The sequence below is a fragment of the Capra hircus genome, chromosome 4, assembly GCF_001704415.2.
Source record: "Capra hircus breed San Clemente chromosome 4, ASM170441v1, whole genome shotgun sequence".
NCBI classification, from domain to species: Eukaryota; Metazoa; Chordata; class Mammalia; order Artiodactyla; family Bovidae; genus Capra; species Capra hircus.
In genome coordinates this window covers 32,719,345-32,745,497 of record NC_030811.1, presented here as the reverse complement: position 1 = coordinate 32,745,497, position 26,153 = coordinate 32,719,345, and the positions used below count along the sequence as shown (strand labels likewise).

General features: G+C 37.7%; 1 protein-coding gene across 1 annotated transcript in view; it reads right to left on the bottom strand.

The window, feature by feature from the left end:
- Window positions 7,605-26,153, bottom strand: part of SLC13A1 (solute carrier family 13 member 1) — a 101,491-nt gene continuing 82,942 nt past the window's right edge. Inside the window, exon 16 of the mRNA XM_005679402.3 lies at window positions 7,605-7,979. The gene's annotated coding sequence lies outside the window, so the exon portion shown is untranslated. The remainder of the gene's footprint in view (window positions 7,980-26,153) is intronic.

Below are 26,153 nucleotides of genomic sequence, written 5' to 3'. Positions count from 1 at the left end.
ATTTAACAGTCTATATCTGTAGTACCCGGTTCCCAAACCACTAGTCACCTGTGACGATTAAGCACGTACTTGAAATGTGATAGGAGCATGGATTGTATAACATGATGAAGCGGCAATATTTTGGATTAAATAAATTATAGAAATTCATTTCACTTGTTTCTATTTCCTTAAACTATATGAGTAGAAAATTTAAAATTACACATATAGCTTGCACCATATATATATTAGAACTGTTCTAGGTGATCATAATCTAGTTGCTAAAATAGGGTCCATAGGGGCTTCCCAAGTGACTCAGTGGTAAAGAATCTGCCTGCCAATGTAGGGGATGTGGGTTCAATCCCTGGGTCAGGAAGATCCCCTGGAGAAAGAAAATGGTAATCCACTTCAGTATTCTTGCCTGGGAAATCCCATGGACGGAGGTGCCTGGCGGGCTACAGTCCATGAGGTCACAAAGAGTCGGACATGACTTAGTGACTAAAGAACAAAAAAGACACAGATGTATAGATCAGTCTTTTGGACTCTGTGGGAGAGGGAGAGGGTGGGATGATTTGGGAGAATGGCATTGAAACTTGTATAATATCATATAAGAAATGAATCACCAGTCTAGGTTCGATGAAGGATACAGGATGCTTAGGGCCGGTGCACTGGGATGACCCAGAGAGACGGTACGGGGAGGGAGGTGGGAGGGGGGTTCAGGATTGGGAACACGTGTACACCCGTGGCGGATTCATGTTGATGTATGGCAAAACCAATACAGTATTGAAAAGTAAAATTAAAAAAAACTAAAAAAAAAAAAGAAAAATAGAGTCCATATGTGTATATATATACTAAGTAGCTTAAGTTTCAACTTAGATGCATTGGGACTAGATAATTTTTGTTAGCATTTTTTAGTTTACAGTTGCTGTTCAGTATCATTTTTAATTATTACAGTTTTGCTTTCTTTTGAAGTTTAATTCGTGATTCTCTAGAGGAAGCAGAAACATAGTAGGTGTAGAAAATATCTCTCATCAATCATTAACAACAGATCATTCTGAACTCAGTTGAAGAAGCCAGTTGGGGTTTTAAGGTTATCAATCTGGACAACTTTATCAGCTCTTTATCTCATGAGCCACATTAATAAAAAGAGGTATGATTTGGTCTGCTTAGTATGTATTTCAGATGGTTCCTTCAAATATAAAATGAGGAACATTAAAAAATTTAAAAAACTCAAATGTTATGTACAATGGAACCTACTTAACGTACAGTTTGAAATAGAGTAGACTTTATGTTTTACTCATTGAACATCCTTTTTAACTTTTATTTGGTAGACATTAACCTAAGGGGAAAGCATTTTGCCTCTAGCTTTTAAAAACTGTCCAATAAAACATTTTTAATTGAGTTAGGTTTCATATGGATTTGTTATTACACTATTAAATTAAATAGGAACTATTACAGAGGAAATAGTGAAGTGACTGACTTACTCATCTGAGCACGTGCTATATGCTGAATGGTACATTAAGCAGCACAGTTGACACAATCTGTGTGATTCTTGCCCTGAAGGAACGAATAGTCCTGGGTATGGTTATTTTCTTTGTAGGGTTAGATTTTCTCCTCCCCAGATGCTCTGCTAAAGTTTGGTCTTGGATCTTGTAGATTCCAACTTTTAAAAACTGCAGAGCATTAAGTTCTTTGTTTGGAAGCTTCCTCTTCTGCCTCCTCAGATATGACTCAGATGAAGTCATATGACTCAGATATGTCCATCCTCAGATGAAGCTGTGGGTTAGCAAGTTAGTCCCAAAAGGCAGTGGGGCTGCGGAAGCTAGGAGGTGGTGAGATGGCTCAAAGAAAGAGGGTTCTTGAAATCTATCAGAAGTGGTGAGGGCTAAAAAGGCTCATGCTGATGGTTTGCATAATGACTAAGATTTCCTGATGTTCATAGCTTGCCAAACTCTGAGATATTCGGGAAACCATCACTGCAGATCTTGCTGCCCCTGGCAAGATAACAAGGTCAAACTTTCACTAAGGTACCTTTGTTGAGAATATCTGTTCAAAGAGACCCTCAGTTTCTATCTATGCAGCACGCTTTGGTCCAGATAGTGTCTATTTCCAGGAAGACGTGTATTTATAAAGGGCGCTGCAAATCTGCTGCTGTAGTACCTAGAACTGTGAAGAGTGTTCCAAAAGGCGAACAGGGTGGGGGAAATCTATAAGGAAACTATCTAAATAGGATTAGAAATTGAGCTGCCCTAGAATCAGAGAGTTACATAAAATACATCCATGTAAAGCTGGGTGGGAAAAATGAGCAAAGGCATCTTTCTCTTACACTCCTAAATTTTCAACAAAAAAGACCAAGGTCATGTAAAATGGTATAAATCATATAGGCTAGAAACTAAGAAGTGTCACCCATGTGACAGAAACATCGAAAGAATTCTACTGGATATAAATGCTTGCTCTACTTGGTTATTCTGAGAAACAATGACGTCAGTGGAAGGAAATAAAGGGGACACTTTAAGAAAACACCCACACTTCCTGAGGAGCAGACACTATATGGACTCTAATTAACCAGTTTTAAACACTCATATTTGAAAACAGAAGCACCAAAGGCACAAGTTTAATTACACCAAGGAGGCAGTTTGAATGTAGGTGGCATCAAGCAGCAGAGAAGGAGATGGCACTCCACTCGAGTACTCTTGCCTGGAAAATCCCATGGATGGAGGAGCCTGGTGGGCTGCAGTCCATTGGGTCGCGAAGAGTCGGACATGACTGAGAGACTTCCCTTTCACTTTTCACTTTCATGCATTGGAGAAGGAAATGGCAACCCACTCCAGTGTTCTTGCCTGGAGAATCCCAGGGACGGGGGAGCCTGGTGGGCTGCCATCTATGGGGTCACGCAGAGTCGGACACGACTGAAGCGACTTAGCAGCAGCCTCAGCAGCATCAATCAGAAAGTGTGGGCTAAGGAACAGCTAAATGACTGAAGGAAAAGCCTGTTGTACATCTGCACAGTGGAATATTATTCAGCAACAAAAAGGGATGGACTACTGATACGCAGCACAACGTGGATGAAAGCCAAAAACATTGTCTGAAGTGAAAGACGTTAGAGGCAAGATGGTATCTGTGGTATACTTCTATTTACATGAAATGTCTAAAAAATTCAAATCTCCAGAGGTGTAAAGTAGATGAACGGCTGCCTGCAGTGGCATTTAGGATGAAAATTAACTGAAAACCTGCAAAAGTTATCTTTTGGAAATGATGGGAATGTTCTCAAGCTGGATTGTGATTATGGTTGTACAGTACTGTAAATTAACTAAAAATTATTTTATCATACACTTAAAACAGTTGGACTTTATGATCTATAACAGCCAGCCCCAAACATCTGCCCAGCAGTTGAAGCATTTCCTTTATAAGAGATGGCCATTATCTTAACTATCCCAGAAATGTTAAGACTTGAGTTAAGAATAAATGTGGAAAATTAGAGTTTTCAAAATGTTGATGACTTAGAGTGGTGGGATGGAGGCTTAAGGGGGAGAATATATGTGTGTGTGTATGTGTGTGTATACTTATGACTGATTCACATTGTTGTGTGGCAGAAACCAATACAGCATTGTAAAGCAATTATCCTCCAGTTAAAATTTTTTTAAAAGTTGCAGTCTGGTTCACCTAACTCAATTGAGTAGCCAAACATGTGCCAAAGGAGCATAATCTCCTCTCAAAATTAATGGAGTGTGAGGAAAATGGGGTGACATCAGTCTATTAATGAATTAAAATTTTCAGTTGTAAGATAAATAAGTTGTTGTGATACAAGGTGCAGCCTGATGACTGTATTGTGTACTCAAAAGAGGAAATTTTAAATGTTCTCACCACACACACAACAGATACACACACACACACACACACACACACACAAAGGTAACTATGTGAGATGATGGAGACATTAACCAGTACTATGTGGTAATCATTTCACAATATATACATATATCAAATCATCACCTTGGATACCTTAAATTTACACAATGTTACATGTCAAGTGTATCTCAATAAAGCTCAGAAAAGAAAAGGAGAAAACACATAGGAATTCTAAGAAACCACACTTCTTAGAAGAAAGCAGTTCAGTGAATGCTTGGGTCTGAACCATTCCTAGAGAAGTAGCAATTACAGCAATATTCTAATCTTGAGATTGGGTCATTTTTGATGACTGCTGATAGTAGCAAAAATACGACGAGGCACAATTTGTGTGTGTATGGGTGATTAATCCAAACGGCCTTGAGGGTGAGTGTTAGGAAATCAAGATCCGACTATGGGGAAGTGAGCTTCTTTCTAACATGCTTGCTTGTGTGACAATAAGTATGATTAGAAATACACAGGGAGATTTATCTACATAAAACTGTTCTTTAAAAGATAGTTCTTTTGTTTGTTGGAACTGATGTTCCCAGTTACAGTGATGAGAGTTGATTTCCACTTGGAAGGAATTCATTTCAGTTTCCATTAAGCAGCCTACAGCCTGGTTCAAAATGCAGTTAATTTTATTATATGATGCTTTCTGGCTTCCAGGTGCCTAAAGAAACTCAAATTGTGTTTAAAGAGCAAGATATTAAATAAACTCTTCAACTTAAAAAATGTCAAGGATGTGAGTTGAGAATGAAAATCAAAGTCCTTAATTTTTTATAAGAAACTTCATTCTGTGGTGTATAAAAGTGGAGAGAACCTAGCAACTTCATCACTGCATATTACTAAAAAGAAGCACAGGGTCCAAGGATTCTTCTACATGTCTGAGCATAAGGCAAGTGCCCAGGAACTAATTACTGTTTCTTCAGCTCATTTAAACCACATATGTGACTTGATTTTATGAGAGTGAGTATTATGTTTTAATCACAATAGTTGGGAAGACTGGAAAATGATGCTGACATCATGGAGTTTTCAACATGCGCTTGGTGGAGATCCAACTTAGAGGAGAAACTTCTCCCAGTGAGGTCATTCTTTGACCAAACCTTCTTGTGTGAAGTTAAAAAGAGTCCATTATCCACTACATTTTGTTTTGCCAAAAATTATATGGTGGAGACATTCTAGTTCAGTAGTACCTAAAATGGCCTGGGCGCTCAGTCGCTTCAGTCCTGTCTGACTCTTTGTGACCCTATGGATGAAAGCCTGCCAGACTCCTCTGTCCATGGAATTCTCCAGGCAAGAGTACTGGAGTGGCTTGCCATTTCTTTCTCCACAGAATCTCCCCAACCCAGGGATCGAATCCAGGGCTCCCACATTGCAGGCAGATCCTTTACCATCTGAACCACTAGGTATGGGTGCCTATTAGCAAACACAGATGGCATAATCACAGAGAAAAATATTTATTTGCAAACTGAGGAATAACTCAATGGCTCCAGACATTGCATTAACCAAACTTTCCTGCGATGTCCTCCAATACTCTTCCATACTCTCACCTCATCAGTTAAAAACTCTCTTGCCTTTTGTTTCAGTAGCAGTGAATTCAGACTCAGGTCTGGTCTTGTGCAACTGTTTTAATAGCATTGAATAAAATCTTCCTTATATGTTTAACTTAGACTGGCAGAACTTTTGCTTTGACGCCCAAATGTGAATGTCCATGTGGGCATGAGATCCTGTTGTTCCTATAAGCTGCTTCATAGAACTAGTGTGGTTAACAGGTGTTTTCCTGGAGGATGGGGACAGGGTGAGTGAAGGGAAACTTGGGATGGAAATTTTCAAGACAACTTATCTTCTCTGAGAGGTGAAAGTGAAAATTGCTCAGTCAAGTCCGATTCTTTGCAACCCCATGGGCCATACAGTCCATGGAATTCTCCAGGCCAGAATACTGGAGTGGGTAGCCTTTCCCTTCCCCAGGGGGTCTTCCCAACCCAGGGATCAAACCCAGGTCTCCTGCATTGCAGACGAGTTCTTTATCAACTGAGTAATCAGGGAGGCCCCTCTGAGAGGTGAGTATGATACAAGGTTGAGGTTTACAGGCATCTTTCCTCTGGCTTCTCTCAAACTACTTCTGATTCATTACTTTTAAAACTCAGAGGGAGAGGGAGAGGGTGGGATGATTTGGGAGAATGGCATTCTAACATGTATACTATCATGTAAGAATCGAATCGCCAGTCTATGTCTGACGCAGGATACAGCATGCTTGGGGCTGGTGCATGGGGATGACCCAGAGAGATGTTATGGGGAGGGAGGTGGGAGGGGGGCTCATGTTTGGGAACGCATGTAAGAATTAAAGATTTTAAAATTAAAAAAATAAAATAAATTAATTAATTAATTAAAAAAAATAAAAAGACCAACCTTCATCTTCCTACTGCAGACACTCCATCTCCATCTTGAAGTTCAAATATGATGTTAACATGCATATCAAGGGATAGGCAGGGGTGGGGCATGGGAGCCCCTGTTGCTTAGGCTGCTACAGAAGGGAATTCCGCAACTTTTGAGTAATTCACTAAACGCTTACATGCTCCATAAGAATTCTATGTTGATAACCTATTGGTGTTTAGAATCATATATAACAAACATTAAAAGTATTGTTTTCAAAACAATACCTTATTGTTTTATAATACTATTTATTTATAATAACTTATATCTCTATAATACCTAATCATTTAGAAAATATTTTACATAAACATTATTTCAATCTTATTTCATAACTACTACCCACCCATATGTTTTTGTATTTATTCCATCAACATATAATTTTGTGTAATTATTAAGTGCCAGATGAAACCATATAACTACATACTTATAAATGTATTTTTAGGTTGAGGAAATTGAAAGTAAGGGAGACTAAATGACTAGTTCAACATCACAAAATAAGAATTTTTAGATCTAGGGCTTGCACCCAGGAAGTAAAATGAATCCAGCACCCTTCTCACTCCTTTTAGGTTTGGAAAGGTGTTTATTCCAGCAGTGCAAATGACCAAGACCTTTTTTAGTTTGAGCTATGAAGTGTGAGGTTTTCTTCCCCCCTGAAAAATACATCTCTGTCTTGTAGGTGGGAAGGCTAGCTCAGGAACTAGAGAAATATTGTGATACCTGTGTTTTATCATTGCTAGAAGGAAAGGAAGTAGAAGAAAGAGCTAAGTCAGGTATATAATGTCAACTTGTATCACCTTATGATACATACATGTGTCTAAAATGATGTAACCACCACTTCTTTGTGCCTTGGAAGATCAGCTTCAGCTAAACCTTATGCTGTCATTTATTAAGTGCTTTCTTCTGAGAAGCTTACACTATCCAAAAACTAGTTAATGTTCTAATTTTTATACCATTATGTTGTGAAAATAGTGGCACAGGGAATTAAAATTATTTGGACAATGTCACAAAAAGTGTGAGACAGAAGAGATGTGTCTGTACACAGAAACTCATTTAAATACATTTGAATTCAGTCAAAACAGCAAATAACAGTAATACTAATATTAAAACTTTACCATGTTAATTATTTATTATATTAATTATGTATTCAACTTGTTCTTTTAGAGAATCCTATCATGTTTCGTTAGGATATAGTTGCAACTGACTTTCCTTGCAGTATTTATATAGTGTGAGCAAGGAAGCATGGCATATATATTAGTCAGGATAAGGTAGGTTATACTGAGGTAAAACATTAGCCATGAATTCTGGTGGTTTAATACAATAAAAGTTTATTTCTGTATCATGTCACATCTTCAAAACTGGACAGAGACAGGCTCTGCTCCACAAAGTCACAACAAATCTCTCCTACAAGGGGCATTGACATTTCAACACGAGGTTTCAGAGTCTGTTGCAGGAGAAGAAGAGGGAGACTGGAGAATTGCCCAGAGAGGTTTTCACTGCTTCATCCTGGACACGACACAGTCCTTTCCACGCACATTTCTTTGGTCAAAACTAGTCACTCTGATGCCCCTAACTGCAAGAACTCCTAGGAAGTTTAGTTTCCCATGTGTCCAGGAAGGAAGGAGAGCTGAGTATGTAGTATTTATCTCAGATGTCTGTGAAACTCACAACATGTATGATGGGATCTGAAAGTAAAGAAGATGGAAAAATTTGTAAAATAATAGTTTGAATAAAAGAAACCACAACTGGCTACTCAACACTGTGTCTAATTCTGCTTAGATCAAAGTATTTGTTTATCCATCTATCTTTCTACATATTGCTTATACATCATAAATCACTTCTTTACATGTTGTATTATTCAGGATTCTCCAGAGGAACAAAATAAATAAGATGTGTATATAACTTAGAAATTTTATTTTAAGGAATTGGCTCATGAGTTTATTGAAGTTGGCAAATCTAAAATCCGCGGGTGGGCTGGCAGGCTAGAGACCGCGAGAAGAGCTGACGCAGCAGTTCAGACGCACAGGTCATCTGCCGTAGAATTCCCTCTTGCTCAAAAGAGGTCAGTCTTTTGTTCTATTTAGAACATCACCTGATTGGATTAGGCCCACCCATGCACTGGAAAGCAATCTTCTTTATTCAAAGTTCCAATTTAAATGTTCAGTTCAGTTCAGTTCAGTCGCTCAGTCGTGTCCGACTCTTTGCGACCCCATGAATCGCAGCACGCCAGGCCTCCCTGTCCATCACCAACTCCCGGAGTTCACTCAGTCACATCCATGGAGTCAGTGGTGCTACTCTTATCCAAAAACACTTATAGACATATCCAGAAAAAATATTTATCCACAGATTGGGACTCTGTGGTCTAGCCAAGCTGACATATAAAATGACCCATTCTATGGGTCATAACTCCACCCACCAGCTATGAGAACAAGGATGATGGACACTTGCCTTTACAACCAATAACCTCAGCATGAAATATTCTTTTATAGCCACATTCAGATATATAGCTCCTTAAGAATCATCAAACACTTTCATAATAATCCCTTCAGAATTCCTGCAAAATGTTTTACTTTCAAACATCAAGTTTTGAAATGAAGTCTAGTGAAATCTAAAACCTAGTGGCATTGTTTTATCTTGATTAGCAAATTCCTTTACAATAGCTGCTTTCCTGGAGGATTCTAATTACTAAACCATTACAGTTTTTAATAAAAATTTTTCCTTAGAGTTTCATTAAAGCATGAAAATATTTCTACCCATCAAAATAAAAATTTTAAATGTGTGTTAAAACTAGATTCCTTTCTGTGCTAAGAATTAGGGTCTTAGAATTCAATAGCATGCTGAAAAGTAGGAAGAAAAATTTTGCCTGAAAAATAGTCATCTAACTTTTATAAGCAGAAGAAAGAGGAGATCAGCTACCACATAGAAAACTGCATGAGATATAGTTTTTCAGTAGTTTTTCTTTTGTAATGAACACTGGTAAAGCTCACTGAATTAATAAAAGAAGCATAATTAAGTTATCACCTATTCCTAGAGCACTGGATCAGGATTAACAAGATAATGTTGGTAAATTGCTTTCAGAATCTCAGGTAAAGCACATTGAGTAAGAAAGTAGTTGGCTAAGTACTGATTAAAATACATTCACACACATACACACACAAACATATACAAACACTGATATGTATGTGTGTGTCCTAATGGGTGCTCCATGTCCTTATGTTATCTGAAATAAAGATCTGTAACCTTGGCGGTACTGACATTTTAGGTCAAATAGAGTGTTGTGGAGGCTGCTCTGTGCATTGTGGAAAGTTTACCAGCATCCCAGATCTCTATCCAATAGATGCCAGGGACATTCTTTACTCTCGTTGTGACAACCAAAAATGTCTCCAGACATTGCCAAATGTCCCCTGGATGGCAAAAATCACCTCTAATCTAGAGCCACTGACTTAGAGGTCAAGACAGAACTAAATTGAAGGAGTTTCTATATGACACAATTCATAAATCTGACTAAAAGGAGACTTTCACATTTAAAGGAGAATAAAGTCGTTGATTCTTAAGGTGATAGTTTAAAGAAGACTTTTTTTTTTAACTTTATAAGCTGCCTCCAAAAAAAAGAGACAAGAATGAGATAATTTCAAACAAAATTGGTGGAGGAATTGCTCTTTTGATTAGCTTTCATTTCACTTAAGCCAGTGTGCTATTAAAAGAGGAGCAGGCAAATAGACCAATGAACCAAGATAGAAAGCCTAGAAACACACATGGACACAGAACATTCCTAACATTCATGGGGCCTGAGGTTGCAAATGGAAGCCCATACTAGTTATCCACCCACCAGATTGGTTTATTGGCTTATAGGCTTATAGGAAAATTGTATTAACTGTTGCAAAGAATGAGAGGGAAATTATCAGTAATAACTTGGAGTTGAAATTGATGTAACTACTTTCAAGGATCCTTGGTAACATGTAGTAAAGATGAAGATGGTCATATAGCACTAAACATCTACAGAAAAGAAATCATCACACAAATGCACAAACATTGCAAATGTTCTTGATGTTAATCAGGGGAAGACATACAAATACTTCATGGTATGGTCAAAGAATCTACATTCATAAAAATGAATGAAATGCATGTAATATCAGGTTATGCTTTGAATCTATATATATATATATAATATTAAGGAAATATGTAAATTGAAGAAAAGTATATATTCATGAACAAATCATGAGCCAATTTCAAATCATGTTTTTCTAGGCACTAAAATTGATTTCTAAAACTTTGAGGTGGCAGATTTTTATTAGTTTGAATAACACGAGGAAATGAGAAAAGAAGACTTACTAAATAATTTTTGAAAACTAAACAACAGCTTTTCCTTTGCTCAGTAAAATTAGTGAAATTTTACTGTTTATGAACACTGCAAGGCACATAGCAGTTTGGCAAAAACTGAGAAATTGACAAAATTTAGAATTAAACTTTTATTCAATACAATGCTTATATTCTTTAAATTTATGAAGATTATATCTTTAGAAAAACTACCTTTGAAAACATCATTTTACTTGAAAAAAAGGACTGTTTTGCTTCATTTTCATTGCTGGAATCTCTGTCCTCTGCACAGAGGCAGGGCAGGGAAATCACTCCACGATTGCTGCAGGAAAGAATGAGCAGTGTAGGGCTTCCTTGATGGCTCACTGGCAAAGAATGTGCTTGCCAGTGTAGGAGACATCGGTTCTATTCCTGGTCCAGGCAGATCCCACAGGCTGCAGAGCAGCTAAGCCCATATGCCACAATTATTGAGCCTGTGCTCTAGAGGTTGGGAGCCATAACTGCTGAGCCCACAGGCCCCAGAGCCCATGCTCTACAACAAGAGAAGTCACTGTAGGGAGGTGGGAGGGGGGTTCATGCTTGGGAACGCATGTAAGAATTTAAGATTTTAAAATTTAAAAAAAAAAATAAATAAATAAATAAAAAAAAAATAGAAAAGGAAAAAAAAAAAAAAAATAAATCTTTGATTTGCCCTTAAAAAAAAAAAAAAAAAAAAAAAAAAAAAAAAAAAAAAAAAAAAAAAAAAAAAAAAAAAAAAAAAGAGAAGTCACTGTAAGGATAATCCCATGCCCTGCAACTAGAGAGCAGCCCTTGTTCTCCACAACCAGAGCAAAGCCCCTGCAGCAACGAAGACCCAGCACAACCAGCAAACAAATAAATAAAATCACTAAAAAAAAGAATGAGCAGTGTATTTCAGATACTAGTATACAAATGCCTAACAGCTAGCTGTTATACCCAGGCTATAATGCAATGTTCTTGGTCATAAATTATTTTATCTTTTCATCAATATGATCAGTTAAAAGTACTCTATTTGCTTTTAAATATAAAAATTTAAACCATATTTTGTTATAACAGCCACTCTGATTTCTGTAAGTATTTATCTTTTATGCTACAGTCCATGGGGTTGCAAAAGAGTTGGACACGGCTTAGCAACTACACAACAACACAATTAGGTTAATATTGTTTATAATCACAATTACACGTATACATAATTAAATATGTCAGTGGTTCTTAGCTGGGGGTAATTTTGCCTGTGTAGGGGCATTTCACAAAGTTCAGAGATATTTTTGGTTGCCACAAGGGAGGGCATTGGCTACTGGGATCTAGAGAGTAGATCTAGAGGGTATGCCAGACATACCCACAACACACAGGACAGCTCCTCACTCACATGCACAAAACACTTAGCTGAACTAAAATGTCAACCATGTAGTTTTTGAGAACCCTGATTTGAAGGTCTATATAGTCAGCAAAAACAAGACCTGGAGCTGACCGTGGCTCAAATCACGAACTCCTGCTTGCCAAACTCAGACTTAAATTGAAGAAAGTAGGAAAAACTGTTAGATCATTCGGGTATGACCTAAATCAGATCCCTTATGATTGTACAGTGGAAGTGACAAATAGATTCAAGGAATTAGATCTGACAGACAGAGTGCCTGAAGAACTATGAATGGAGGTTCGTGACATTGTAGAGGAGGCAGGGATCAACACCATCTCCAAGAAAAATAAATGCAAAAAGACAAAATGATTGAGGAAGCCTTACAATTAACTGTGAACAGAAGAGAAGCGAAAGACAAAGGAGAAAAGGAAAGATATACCTATTTGAATGCAGAGTTCCAAAGAAGAGCAAGGAGAGATAAGAAAGTCTTCCTCAGTGATCAGTGCAAAGAAATAGAGGAAAACAATAGAATGGGAAAGACTAGAGATCTCTTCAAGAAAATTAGTGATATCAAGGGAACATTTCATGCAAAGATGGGCAGAAATGGTATGGACCTAGCAAAATAAGAAGATATTAAGAAGAGGTGGCAAGAATGCACAGAAGAACTATACAAAAAAGATCTTCACAACCAAGATAATCATGATGGTATGATCACTCACCTAGAGCCAGACATCCTGGAATGCTAAGTCAAGTGGACCTTAGGAAGCATCACTACGAACAAAGCTAGTGGAGGTGATTCCAGTTGAGATATCTCAAATTCAAGAAGATGATGCTGTGAGAGTGCTGCACTCAAAATGCCAGCAAATTTGGAAAACTCGGCAGTGGCCACTAGCCTGGAAAAGGTCAGTTTTCGTTCCAATCCCAAAGAAAGGCAATGCCAAAGAATGCTCAAACTACCGCACAATTGCACTCATCTCACACACTAGCAAAGTAATGCTCAAAATTCTCCAAGCCAGGCTTCAACAGTACATGAACCATGAACTTCCAGATGTTCAAGCTGGATTTAGAAAAGGCAGAGGAACCTGCCAACATCCATTGGATCATCGAAAATGCAACGGAGTTCCAGAAAAACATCTATTTCTGCTTTATTGACTATGCCAAAGCCTTTGACTGTGTGGATCACAATAAACTGTGGAGAATTCTGAAAGAGATTGGAACACCAGACTACCTGACCTGCCTCTTGAGAAACCTATATGCAGGTCAGGAAGTAACAGTTAGAACCGGACATGGAACAACAGGCTGGTTCCAAATAGGAAAAGGAGTACGTCAAGGCTATATATTGTCACCCTGCTTATTTAACTTATATGTAGAGTACATCATGAGAAATGCTGGGCTGAACGAAGCACAAGCTGGAATCAAGATTGCCGGGAGAAATATCAATAACCTCAGATATGCAGATGACACCACCCTTATGGAAGAAATTGAAGAGGAACTAAAGAGCCTCTTGATGAAAGTGAAAGAAGAGAGTGAAAAAGTTGGCTTAAAACTCAACATTCAGAAAACCAAGATCATGGCATCTGGCCTCATCACTTCATGGCAAATAGATGGGAAACAGTGGAAACAGTGACACACTTTATTTTGGGGGGCTCCAAAATCACTGCAGATGTTGCCTGCAACCATGAAATTAAAAGACACTTGTTCCTTGGAGAAGACTCTTGAGAATCCCTTGGACTGCAAGGGGATGCAACCAGTCCATCCTAAAGGAGATCAGTCCTGGGTGTTCATTGGAAGGACTGATGTTGAAGCTGAAACTCCAATACTTTGGCCACCTGATGCAAAGAGCTGACTCATTTGAAAAGACCCTGATGCTGGGAAAGATTGAAGGGTAGAGGAGAAGGGAACAACAGAGGATGAGATGGTTGGATGGGATCACCGACTCAATGGACATGAGTTTGAGTGAACTCGGGAGTCGGTGATGGACAGGGAGGTCTGGCGTGCTGCAGTCCATGGGGTCACAAAGAGTCGGACACAACTGAGCAACTGAACTGAACTGAACTGAACTGATTTATACTGAATGGAGAGGAAGGCCATTCAAAGATGATTTAATAAACTAATTCTTAAAAATGAGCAGATGTGTAACAAAGAACAGGGTCTCCTCAAAGAAGAAATTCTAAAGCATATCACTGGCTGCATGTTTTATTTTACTTCTCTTCATTGATGATCGGTGGAGGGGCCCCTGCCTCTTCACTTAGCTGTACAAGACCAGATGTTGGACAGATACTGCCTAAAGCAAAGATTTATCTTTCCAGTGATTTGAAAAAAGGAGTTCTTGCCCATGATAGAGAAGACAAAGAGTAAGCTAGAAGAATTTGACTCACCCTTCACTGTTCACATGAAACTGTCACAACATTGTTGAAAAGCTATACCCCAAAACAAAATTAAAAGTTCAAAAGAACTAAAAAAGAAGAGAATTTGACTCAAAAGAGAGTTAAGGTGCTTCCCTGGTGATCCAGTGGTTAAGGCTTTGCCTTCTCATGTAGGGCTTGTGGGTTCCATCTCTGGTTGGGAGCTAAGATCTCGCATGCCTCATGGCCAAAATAGCAAAACATGAAACAGTAAAACAAAAGCAATATTGTAATAAATTTAATAAAGACTTTAAAAATGGTCCACATGAAGAAATAAAAGGTTAAACCCTTGGACTTGGTGGTCCTGCAACCAATAGATACATCATGTAGTTTAAAAAGGAAAGGCAAGTACATGGTTACCAACATTAGGAAACAGTCCTCTAATGGAGATCTCAGTTTTCAGGAAAGCACAATAAAGCCAGATCCTGTCTCCACAGAATGTATGAGGACTATATACATAATTTGCTCTCATCTATTTGAACGTGAACAAAAGCCATTAAGTAAGCACACAAAGGCAGTGAGTATAGCATTAGTAAACAGCATCAAATGAATACAGAAGAAAATAATAAAAAATATCATGAGGACTATTTATTATCTTCTATAGTCAATGGGACAAGACTTTAAGTATATTAAAGGCCAAATAATTAAATTATGCTTTATTGACTTTGAATTTTTTCATAGGCTATGCAAATAATAACTGAAATTATGTTATTCTAATACACTGTGACGATCTTAACTTAATCTTAACCAAAAGGGCAAAAGGAAAATGATGAAAACTTTTTTATAACTAGCCCTGTGGACATTGAGTCTGAACTAAATTAAATTTTCCACTTTTAACAAATTGGGAAAACAAACATCAGGTGTATCTCACCATAGGGAGAAAGTGAAGAGTTGTTATGATTTATTGTGAAATAAAACATCCACATCTCATATATATGAGTTAGCATGAGTACGTGTATATCCCCTAGAACCATGCCCGCTGCACAATAAACACTCAGTAAGTATGAGACACTGTTTTTATTAATGCTAAGTCCCAATCCGACTTTAAATCTAATAAGTATTTTGTGACTAACCAAATAAAAGAAGCATAAGTGCAGTCTTCTCAGTCCAGAAGTATCCATGTTGTTGATTCTAAGCATTAGGGGAAAATATCTGAGGGAAAGCCTATTTACCTATAAGAGGACTATATTTTTCTGAGATACTAGTAAGAGCAATACCCAACAGTTATTCTTCATGTCCAGCAAATGCTCTACAACCAACCTCTTTTCAGTCAGAAAAAGCATAGGCGATCTGAATATGAACAGAAATCTGAGTAAGAAAATTCAATGATACATGCCATCTCCCAGAAAGAACAGACGGAATGACAGTTTTTCGCCATGTTGAGATGAGCAAAGGGAGGTTTGTGCTGATTATGGTGAATTGGTGGAATGTTGTATGGAATTCCACAGAAAGAGTAGCTCAGCTGAAAAGTGTTTGTTCTGCTGATAATGACATCAATAACATAAAACCAGCATGGAACCTATAAGAATAAAACTGTAGAGGCTGATTAAAGTGCATGAAATGAGATCTGAACAAATGTAGTACAAAAGAAAATGCATATTGAATATAATCCCAGATCAGATGGGAGCAATAAATGCGGAGAACATAAACCTGTTTCTGGCAAGTGACATATAGAACATGTATAACACACACAACCACATAATATGCAATTCAAGTTGCATTAAAATTTATCAGAAGTGTTTTTAAAATTTCCAAATATGGAGTTATTTTGAATTACCTCTTTGTTATCAGCTACTTATTTTATGGCCTTGTGGTTAGAATACACTGTCTAAAATTAATTTTTTGTAATTTGTTCGAATTTGTTTTGTGAACTAGTTATGATCAATCAATTCATAAAAACAAAAAAGAGAGATAAGGCGTAGGTACAAATATCGAAGACAAAATAACAAGGATAACATTAAAAACTTTATTCCAATAATTTTGAAAACTAAAGCAAAAGTCACTCATAACAAACTTTTAAAAATTTGATTTGATTTATAACATTACAGTGGAATCAACATTTAAAATCAATTTATTAACTGGAAATCTTATTGGATAGAAGGGTGAACAGACATATGTGGCAAAGCAAGTAGACTAAATCATTAATGGTAGAACGTATGTGGTAGATTTAGGGATGTTCACTAAAACTCCTTCAGCTTTGCTGTTTATTTGGCAATTTTCATAATAAAATTTTGGAAGAAAATGCTAAATATGTAGCAAATTTTTTCTCATTCTTAGAAGAATGACAATCTATGTTTAATATAAATGATTTCAGAGAATAGAAAAAGCAGAAAAGATACTCTACTCATGTAATAAGAGTACTATATCCTAATAAAATTGGACAAAGATAAAAAAATTATACTCTAGTTTTATGTTGCTTATGTGAGCATCGCTGCAAAACATAACAGGATAGCTCTATGGCATTGCGGATGGGGACGTTTTTCTTAAGGAAGTTGCATAGAGTATATCCATAAGGATCAAAAAAGGCGAAAAAGCACCACTGCTAAAGGAAAAAGCACATTTTACTATATTAAAATTGACAATTTCATTCAGAGATAATACACCATGAAAAGCTTTTTAAGTTTCCAATCAGAAGGATTATTATTTAAATAATTATTAGAAATGCTAAAAAGAAATATTAGGAAATTGGGGAAAATACAGTTACAGATAATTCTAAGAACATGAAATCCCAAGGGCTAAAAAGTATATGAAAATATGCTCAGCCTCACAACACATTAGGGAAATGTTAACGTAACATCAAGATAAAATTTCTGTGTGAATGGAAAGCATCGAAATGTCTAACAATAAATGTTGCAAAGATGTGAGAGAATAGAAAATTTCATACATGGCTATTGGGAGAATAAATGACTATAGCCACTTCTGAAAGCAACTAGGTGATATCTAGTAAAACTGGACATGTTTACACTCTCAGTTCAGTTCAGTCGCTCAGTCACATCTGACTCTTTGTGACCCCATGAACCGCAGCACGCCAGGCCTCCCTGTCCATCACCAATTCCCAGAGTCCACCCAAACCCATGTGCATTGAGTTGGTGATCCCATCCAGCCATCTCATCCTCTGTCGTCCCCTTCTCCTCCTGCCCTCAATCCTTCCCAGCATCAGAGTCTTTTCCAATGAGTCAGCTCTACGCATCAGGTGACCAAAGTATTGGAGTTTCAGGTTTAACATCAGTCCTTCCAATGAACACCCAGGGCTGATTTCCTTTAGAATGGACTGGTTGGATCTCTTTACAGTCCAAAGGACTCCCAAGAGTCTTCTCCAACACCACAGTTCAAAAGCATCATTTCTTACACTCTAGTACTGAGCAATTTCAATCATAGCGATCGTCTCTAGAAAAACCCATCCATGAGTACAACAAGCCACATGCAAGGTTATTACTAGGAAAAAAAAAAACTGTCCATCATCAGAAAAATTGACAAAATTTTCCTTTAAAATAAAACCTAATGCTATAGGAAATTAAAATGAATAAAGTAGAAAATAAGCTATTAATACAGTTACTAAAAATATATTATAAAAGTATACCCAGAAAATAATAATTTTATAAAACTTTAAAAATTCTAAAAACAATATAAATTGCTTATACATACATGTTGTTATTTAGTTACTAAGTCATGTCTGACCTTATGAAACCTTATCAACTATAGCCTGCCAGGGATTTTCTGTTCATGTGATTTCCCAGACAAGAATAGTGGAGTGGATTGCCGTTTCCTTCTCCAGGGAATCTTCCTGATTCAGGGATCAAACCCACATCTCCTGCATTGGCAGATGTAGAAAACGTCTGAAATCAAACATAGATGGGGTGATACATACCAAATTGAGGTTAGTTATTACCTCTGGTAACAGTAATGAGTTAGGGGGCCTTATTTTCTAAGGCAGGTACCGTTCTTTAATTGAAGGATAATAGCTTTGCAATATTGTGTTGGTTTTGCCATACATCAACATGAATCAGCCATAGTTATTCATATGCCTCCCTTCTTGAACCTGCCACCTACCATCTCACCCCTCTAGATTGTTACAGAGCCTAGTTTGAGTTCCCTGGGTCATAACAGCAAATTTCAATTTGGCTATGTATTTTGCATATGGTAGTGCATATGTTTCCATATGACTCTCTCCGTTTGTCCCACTCTCTCCTTCCTCCCCCATCTCTGTGTCCATAAGTCTGTTCTCTATGTCTGAGTGCTCTGAAAATAGGTTCATCAGTACTGTCTTTCTAGATTCCATATATATGCATTAATATATATTTGTTTTCCTCTGTCTGACTTACTTTACTCTGTACAATAGGCTCCAGGTTCATCCACTTCATTAGAACTAACTCAAATGAGTTCCTTTTTATGGCTGAGTGATAGTCCATTGTATGTATGCACCACAGCTTCTTTATCCATTCATCTGTGGATGGACATTTAGGTTGCTTCCATGTCCTAGTTATTGTAAATAATGCTGCAATGAACATTGGGGCACATGTGTCTTTTCCACTTTTGGTTCTCTCAGGGTATATACTGAGTAGTGGGACTGCTGGGTCATATGGTAGTTTTATTCCTAGGTTTTTAAGGAATCTTCATACTGGCTTCCATAATGGCGGTATCAATTTACATTCCCACCAACAGAGAAGAGGATTCCCTTTTCTGCATACCCTCTCCAACATTTATTGTTTGTAGATTTTTTGATGATAGCTATTCTGGAAAGTGTGAGGTGATATCTCATTGTAGATTTGATTTGCATTTCTCTATTAATGAGCGATGTAGTTAGGGGGCTTTAGTTGCTCATTTCTTTGCGGAAAATATATGGAACAAATATTTAAAACAATTTAATTATTAATTAATTTATTAAACTCTAAAGCTTTAAAATTTGCACAATGGGTTCATGGGATGGTGGATACACTATTATTGTTAATAGTACTTTTCCATATGTTTGGAGTATTTCATAATGAAAAATTTTAAATAGATAAAATTGATATATATGGGATGTATAACACTACAATGAACATAACGGTGCATATATCTTTTAGAATTTTGTTCTTTACTTTCCTAACCTTAAATTAGATAATCATACTGGAAAGCCTGGCATGCCGCAGTCCATGGGGTTGCAACGAGTCAGACACAACTGAGTGACAGAACAACAGCTTTCACAATTAAAGGAAGTGTAAAGAATTTTGATAACATTTAGATAAAACTGTGCAAAAATCTTACTGCATTTTTACATAAGTCTCTCTTAACCTTACTTCCCCACCCAGGCTTCCACAACTCTACTCATATGATCCTACCTGGTAATATCTTCAATAAAGTTAACTGATCAATGAATGAACTCTTCATATTAAAGATCTCTATGAGCTCATATTTTCCCCAAAAGTGAAAATGTGGACTACATGGTCTTTTCCAGAATATCATTGTTGATTTTTAACATTTTTCCCTAAGAAAGACAGCAATATATATTACAGTGATGCATTTTCATGAACAAATCCTAGACCCCATCACAAGATCTTGCTTTGGGTTTATCTTTTGTTCAATGGGATAAATCATCCCACAGCTAATTCTAACCTCTGAGAAACAGGAAACAACTGAGTAAAGGTCCACAGAGTCAAGGCTATGGTTTTCCCAGTAGTCATGTCTGGATGTGAGAGCTGGACCATAAAGTAGTCTGTGCATTGAAGAATTGATGCTTTTGAACTGTGGTGTTGGAGGAGACTCGAGAGTCCCTTGGACAGCAGCGAGATCAAACCAGTCAATTCTATAAGAAATCAACCCTGAATATTCATTGGAAAGACTGATGCTGAAGTTGAAGGTCCAATAGTTTGGCCACTTGATGCGAAGAGCTGGCTCATTGGAAAAGACCCTGATACTGAGAAAGATTGAGAGTAGGAGGAGAAGGGGACGACAGAGTTCAAGATGGTTGGATGACATCACCAACTCAGTGGACATAAGTTTTAGCAAACTCTAGAAGACAGTGAAGGACAGGGAAGCCTGGCGTGGTACAGTCCATGAGATCGCAGACAGTCAGACATGAAGGAGTGACTAAACAACAACAAAAAGGAAATAGCTGGTTTTCCAACTCTTCTGAGAATTTTTATACTTACCTTTACAGGAATTCAGAACAATACTTGGAGAGACAGAGGGTGTGATTCAGTTCAGTTCAGTTCAGTCGCTCAGTCATGTCCAACTCTTTGCGACCCCATGAATCGCAGCACGCCAGGCCTCTCTGTCCATCACCAACTCCCGGAGTTCACTCAGACTCACGTCCATCGACTCAGTGATGCCATCCAGCCATCTCATCCTCTGTCATCCCCTTCTCCTCCTGCCCCCAATCCCTCCCAACATCAAAGCTTTTCGAATGAGTCAACTCTTTGCATGAGGTGGCCAAAGTACTGGAGTTTCAGCTCCAGCATCATTCCTTCCAAAGAAATCCCAGGGCTGATCTTCAGAATGGACTGGCTGGATCTCCTTGCAGTTCAAGGGACTCTCAAGAGTCTTCTCCAACACCACAGTTCAAAAGCATCAATTCTCCGGCACTCAGCCTTCTTCACAGTTCAACTCTCACATCCATACATGACTATTGGAAAAACCATAGCCTTGACTAGACAGACCTTAGTTGACAAAGTAATGTCTCTGCTTTTGAATATGCTATCTAGGTTGGTCATAACTTTTCTTTCAAGGAGTAAGCGTCTTTTAATTTCATGGCTGCAGTCACCATCTGCAGTGATTTTGGAGTCCTCCAAAATAAAGTCTGACACTGTTTCCACTGTTTCCCCATCTATTGTCATTTGTTATATGTTTTTTTAAGAGAGCTGAAAAAAGGGATTATAAACTGTCAACAAGAAAGTATTGACTCTCCTGACTCACAAGCTGACATTTCTTCATGGTGAAGAGTTAGAAGATATACTGGTGATGATTGCTTTGATAATTCTGATACTGTGGCTTTGTCTCTTAGGGGACACTTAATCAGACTCTAATAAAAGTTAACAATATGAAAATTCCTTGAGAACATGCAATTATAGTGTGATGCATCTTTCAATTCACACACTGACATTCTGAGTGCTCTAAAAAGGTACTCCATCAGCCATTCAGATAGTAGAAATGAAAAACAGATGGATTGTAAAGAATAAAAACAGGAAGAGGAAAATGAGGCTCAGTATCACTCTGCGTTTGCAGAGCACTGCTTGCATCTCTTCAGTTCACCAAAGCTCAGGTGTAGATGGAAAGCGATGCCTGTGCTTCTAGAATAAATCTGTCAACAGCATCTGCCATCCCAATCTCCATCTCCACATTTGTTGTGTTTTTTCTTTTAACCATAATTTGCTCTTATTAGAGAGAGGCTTTAGAACACTATAAGAAATATTTACAGCTACTCCACAAAACTCTTAACTCTTAGTTAATGCAAAACATCACCAATGCTGAAGAATCCCTCAAATTACACCTGACCAACTTGTGTCACTAGAGACACTAAGAATCCTACTGGAACTAAGATCTTTCTTCAAAAACTTGAGATATAATGCATTTGAAACTGAGATATTAAAAGAACCCAGCTCAGGGAAATAAAAGATGGAAGGCTATACTTTGTAATTAGCAATTAATAAACAACGCTGATCATCCAGGAAAACTTCTGCAAACCTTGAAAATTTCTACAGTCTTCATTATGTTTTCGCCATTGATGTAGGCAAAGGACAGGTGTACACTAAATATTTGCAGCCTGAGTTGAGGAGGAGATTTTAGACACTAGGCACCCTACTGTCTATGGAAGTAACATTATAAATACTCTCTTGAGAGTCCCCTGGACTGCAAGGATGGCATCATGGACTCGATGGACGTGAGTCTGAGTGAACTCCGGGAGTTGGTGATGGACAGGGAGGCCTGGCATGCTGCGATTCATGGGGTCGCAAAGAGTCGGACACGACTGAGGGACTGAACTGAACTGAACTGAATAGGTATGAGTTTTTCCTTTCTGTCTATACACTAAAAAATATATATTTTTATTAGGTTTAAAAAGCATTCTCACCACACACATACACAACAGGCACATACACATGCAGAAGCAGAGGTGACTACATGAGGTAATAAATGTGCTAATTATCTTGATCTTCGTAATCATTCCACAGAGTATATGAAAATCAACTCATCACACTGTACACTTTAAAAAGGTATCTTTTTAAGTTAAGCTTTTTTACCTTGACATAATTACTTTGTCTATATAATGTGTCAAATTGGATAAACTATGCTGGCTCTTTCTTGTCACTAAACAATATCTAAATTTGAAGACTACTTTAAACTTCTTTGAACACTCGTACTGCATCCACAGAACCACCTAACTACAGATTCAGTATCCATGTTCGGCAAATAAGTTCAGAGGAGGCTGTACAAGATGGAATAGCATCTTATAGCAACCAGTACTTGATTGTTTGGTTATCATGCCTGCTTTCCATATATGTTATTTTCAGAATAAACATGAAGGATTGCTAGTTTAAAATACTCTTTCTTGAAAGCTTGCTTTACATTTTGTAGAGTACTTTACTATCAGATTTTAAAAGGTAAGCTACTAGAAATGTTCAAAACGTGTTTTAGGGAATAGAGTTTTTTTTTTTCTTTGTTTATATTATTTAGTCAAGTGAATATATGAAAATAAAAAAAGAGAGAGGAGACAGAATGTAACTCATGGCCAATAAGACTTCTCTTCCTGTGGGAAGACTGAGGTTCTTTACAACCTTACAGTTCTGGCTTAAAAAAAAAAAATGGGGAAGTAAATATAAGTAACGCTGGCCTTCAGGAATATATTAACTGTAAAGCTGGCTTTAACATGAAGTATAAATTATCTAGCACGTTAAATCTCAAATACAGCCTCAACCACCTTTGCAGTAATAGAGACTGTCAAATTCCAGTTCTGAGGATGAATTCTGACCCTTTTCAAATTGTAAGGAGGACCCATGAGTAGGTTCTGTATGAAGGAAGTTCAGGGCATCCCAAAGCAATTCCCAGATACCTGAGGACAGAACTATTCATACCCAGTAGACCCCCAACTCTGGAAAACAGCCAGTATATCCCAACTCTGACCGGAAGCAATTACTTTCCCAGCTGAGATGGAGAGTAAAAGTTTATGGAGAGGAATGTCAAGGACTGTAGTAAAAATGACTTCCCAAAACCCTGAGGAATAACCTGCCATTATTTATTATTCATTTAACATTTGTTGGATGAACCACAAAAAGCCTTGTTACTGAGACGATAAAGTATTCCTATCAGCCCATATCTTGTGTCAGAGACTTGCCTCCTCAGGTTGAGCCAACTTTGAGGTTGACTTATTTTTCTAAACATCTTTTCCAAGATTTAAATCTCTACATCCCCTAATTCTTTTTACATAAAACAAGAAACTATATTTGTCCTAAGGTACTTTCAAATATGGCCATGAAATCTTGTGTTCTAATTAAAATAGTAATTTAAAATTGTATCATTAGTTCATCTGTCAATGGATGTGTAGGTTGCTTGCGTGAATTGACTACTGTAAACAGCACTGTGATGAACATCGGGGGGTGTGTATCTTTTCAAATTATGGTTTTCTCCAAATGGATAAAGAAGATGTGGTATATTAATACAATGAAATATTACTCAGGCATAAAAAAGAATGCAAAGATACCATTTGCAGCCGCATGCATGGACCTACAGAATATCATACCAAGTGAAGTAGGACAGATAAATATCATATATTGCTTGTATGTGGAACTTTAAAGAAATGATACAAATAAACTTACAAAACAAAAATAGATTCAAAGACATAGGAAACAATCTTATGGTTACCAGAGGAGAACAATGGGGGAGAGATAAATTAGGATTTGGGGATTACCATATACACTCTACTGGGGCTTCCCAGGTGGCTCAGTGGTAAAGAAGCTGTCTGCCAATGCAGGAGATGTGAGTTTGATCCCTGGGTTGGGAAGATTCCCTGGAGGAGGAAATGGTAAGCCATTCCAGTATTCCTGCCTGGAAAATTCCATGGACAAAGGAATCTGATGAGCTACAGCCTATGGGATTGCAGAGCATGCATGCATACACACTACTCTATATAAAACAGGTAAAAAGGGACCTACTATGTTTAAGCACTCCCTTAGCCTTAGAGCTTTGTTATACTTTAAACTCTGAGCCTTTACACAAGGCAAAATAATAATAGCTTAGTTATTAAACAAAATCAAGGACCTTTAGTTAGTCCTGAAGGACTATAGGCACTATTCTGAGCCATACTCTGTGAGCTGTTTGGCAGATACTGAAGCCCCTACCAGGTGGAGAATGATGACCACATTGTAGCTATGACAGAAGCTTTTCTGTTTCATATAATCTGAGAACTGGCCTCAAAAAATGGGAATTAATCCTAGAACTGAAGATTAACTGTACTTGAAACAATCAAGGCGACACTGATCAGACCACCACATTACTGATTTTGAGATGATTCTCAGAGCTGACTGTGCTTCTCTGCCCCCTCCCTCTGCCAATACACCCTTGAAGCTCCCCTTTCAAAGCTCTTGCCCTTGAGGTGGCACTAGTGGTAAAGAATCCACCTGCCAAGGCAGGAGATGCAACAGACACAGGTTCGATCGCTGGGTTGGGAAGATACCCTGGGAAGAGGAAATGGCAACCCACTCCAGCATTCTTGCCAGGAGAAACTCAGGGACAGAGGAGCCTGGGAGGCCACAATCCAGGGTGTCACAAAGAGTGGGACATGACTAAACGTCTGAGCGCACACATGCTGCCTGAGTGGCAATTGGGAGTTGGTTTTTGGACATGAGTCCACCTTATTCCTTGGTTGCTGGCCTCCAAAATTAAGTTTTTCTAACACTTATCTCTCAGGTATTGGCTTTCGAGCAGTGAGCAGCTGGACCTGGGTTTAGTAGTAGTATTACGCAGGGAACTATACTCAATATTTTGTAATAACCTGTAAGGGAAAAGAATCTGAAAAAAACACACATGCATATGTAACTGAATCACTTTGCTGTATACCTGAAACTAACATCTTGTAAATCAAATATACTTCAGTTAAAATAAATAGCAAACAATTTAGGATATAAATATTAGGTAGCTATCATAGTATTGAAGCTGAAGAAAAAACAGTTTCTTACATGTTGTTTTTGTATGTTCTAGACTCACTTCATCTTATAGAAACATCGTTTTTTAAGCTAAAAATAAAGGTCTAACCACAGTCCTCAGCTTCCCATTTGGACTATTCAAATGACTTTAGTCAGTTTTTCTTGACTCTCTCATAAATGCTGAATAAATCTCAAACTCAACAAATTCAAAATTACACTCACAGAAGAACCTTTTCTACCTCTGAATACCAATATAGAGACTCCTTATCTACCATTTACTCTCTTATTTAAGATTTCACTGTACACCAGTGATTAAAATTGGAGATTTCAGAACCAGCCAATTAACTCAGCTTGTCCTGATTCCGAGTTTACTAGGGGGTAAAAGGGATTATAATTTAAATTTGGCTCTTCTAGAGACCTCCACTCTTGTCAAGATGCAACATTAGGAAAAGGATTTACTCTTCTGCCTGAAACAACTAAGAAAAAGAAAAATTTTATGAAATAACAGTTTTCAGACACAGGATATCAGGCAAAACAGGACAGTGATCTCTGAAATGAAGGAAATAGTTGAGCCCTATGATTGATTCAACTTACAGCACAGGGAAGGGAGAGTCCAGGCAGAACCTGGTGATGATAACCTGAGTTGAGTAG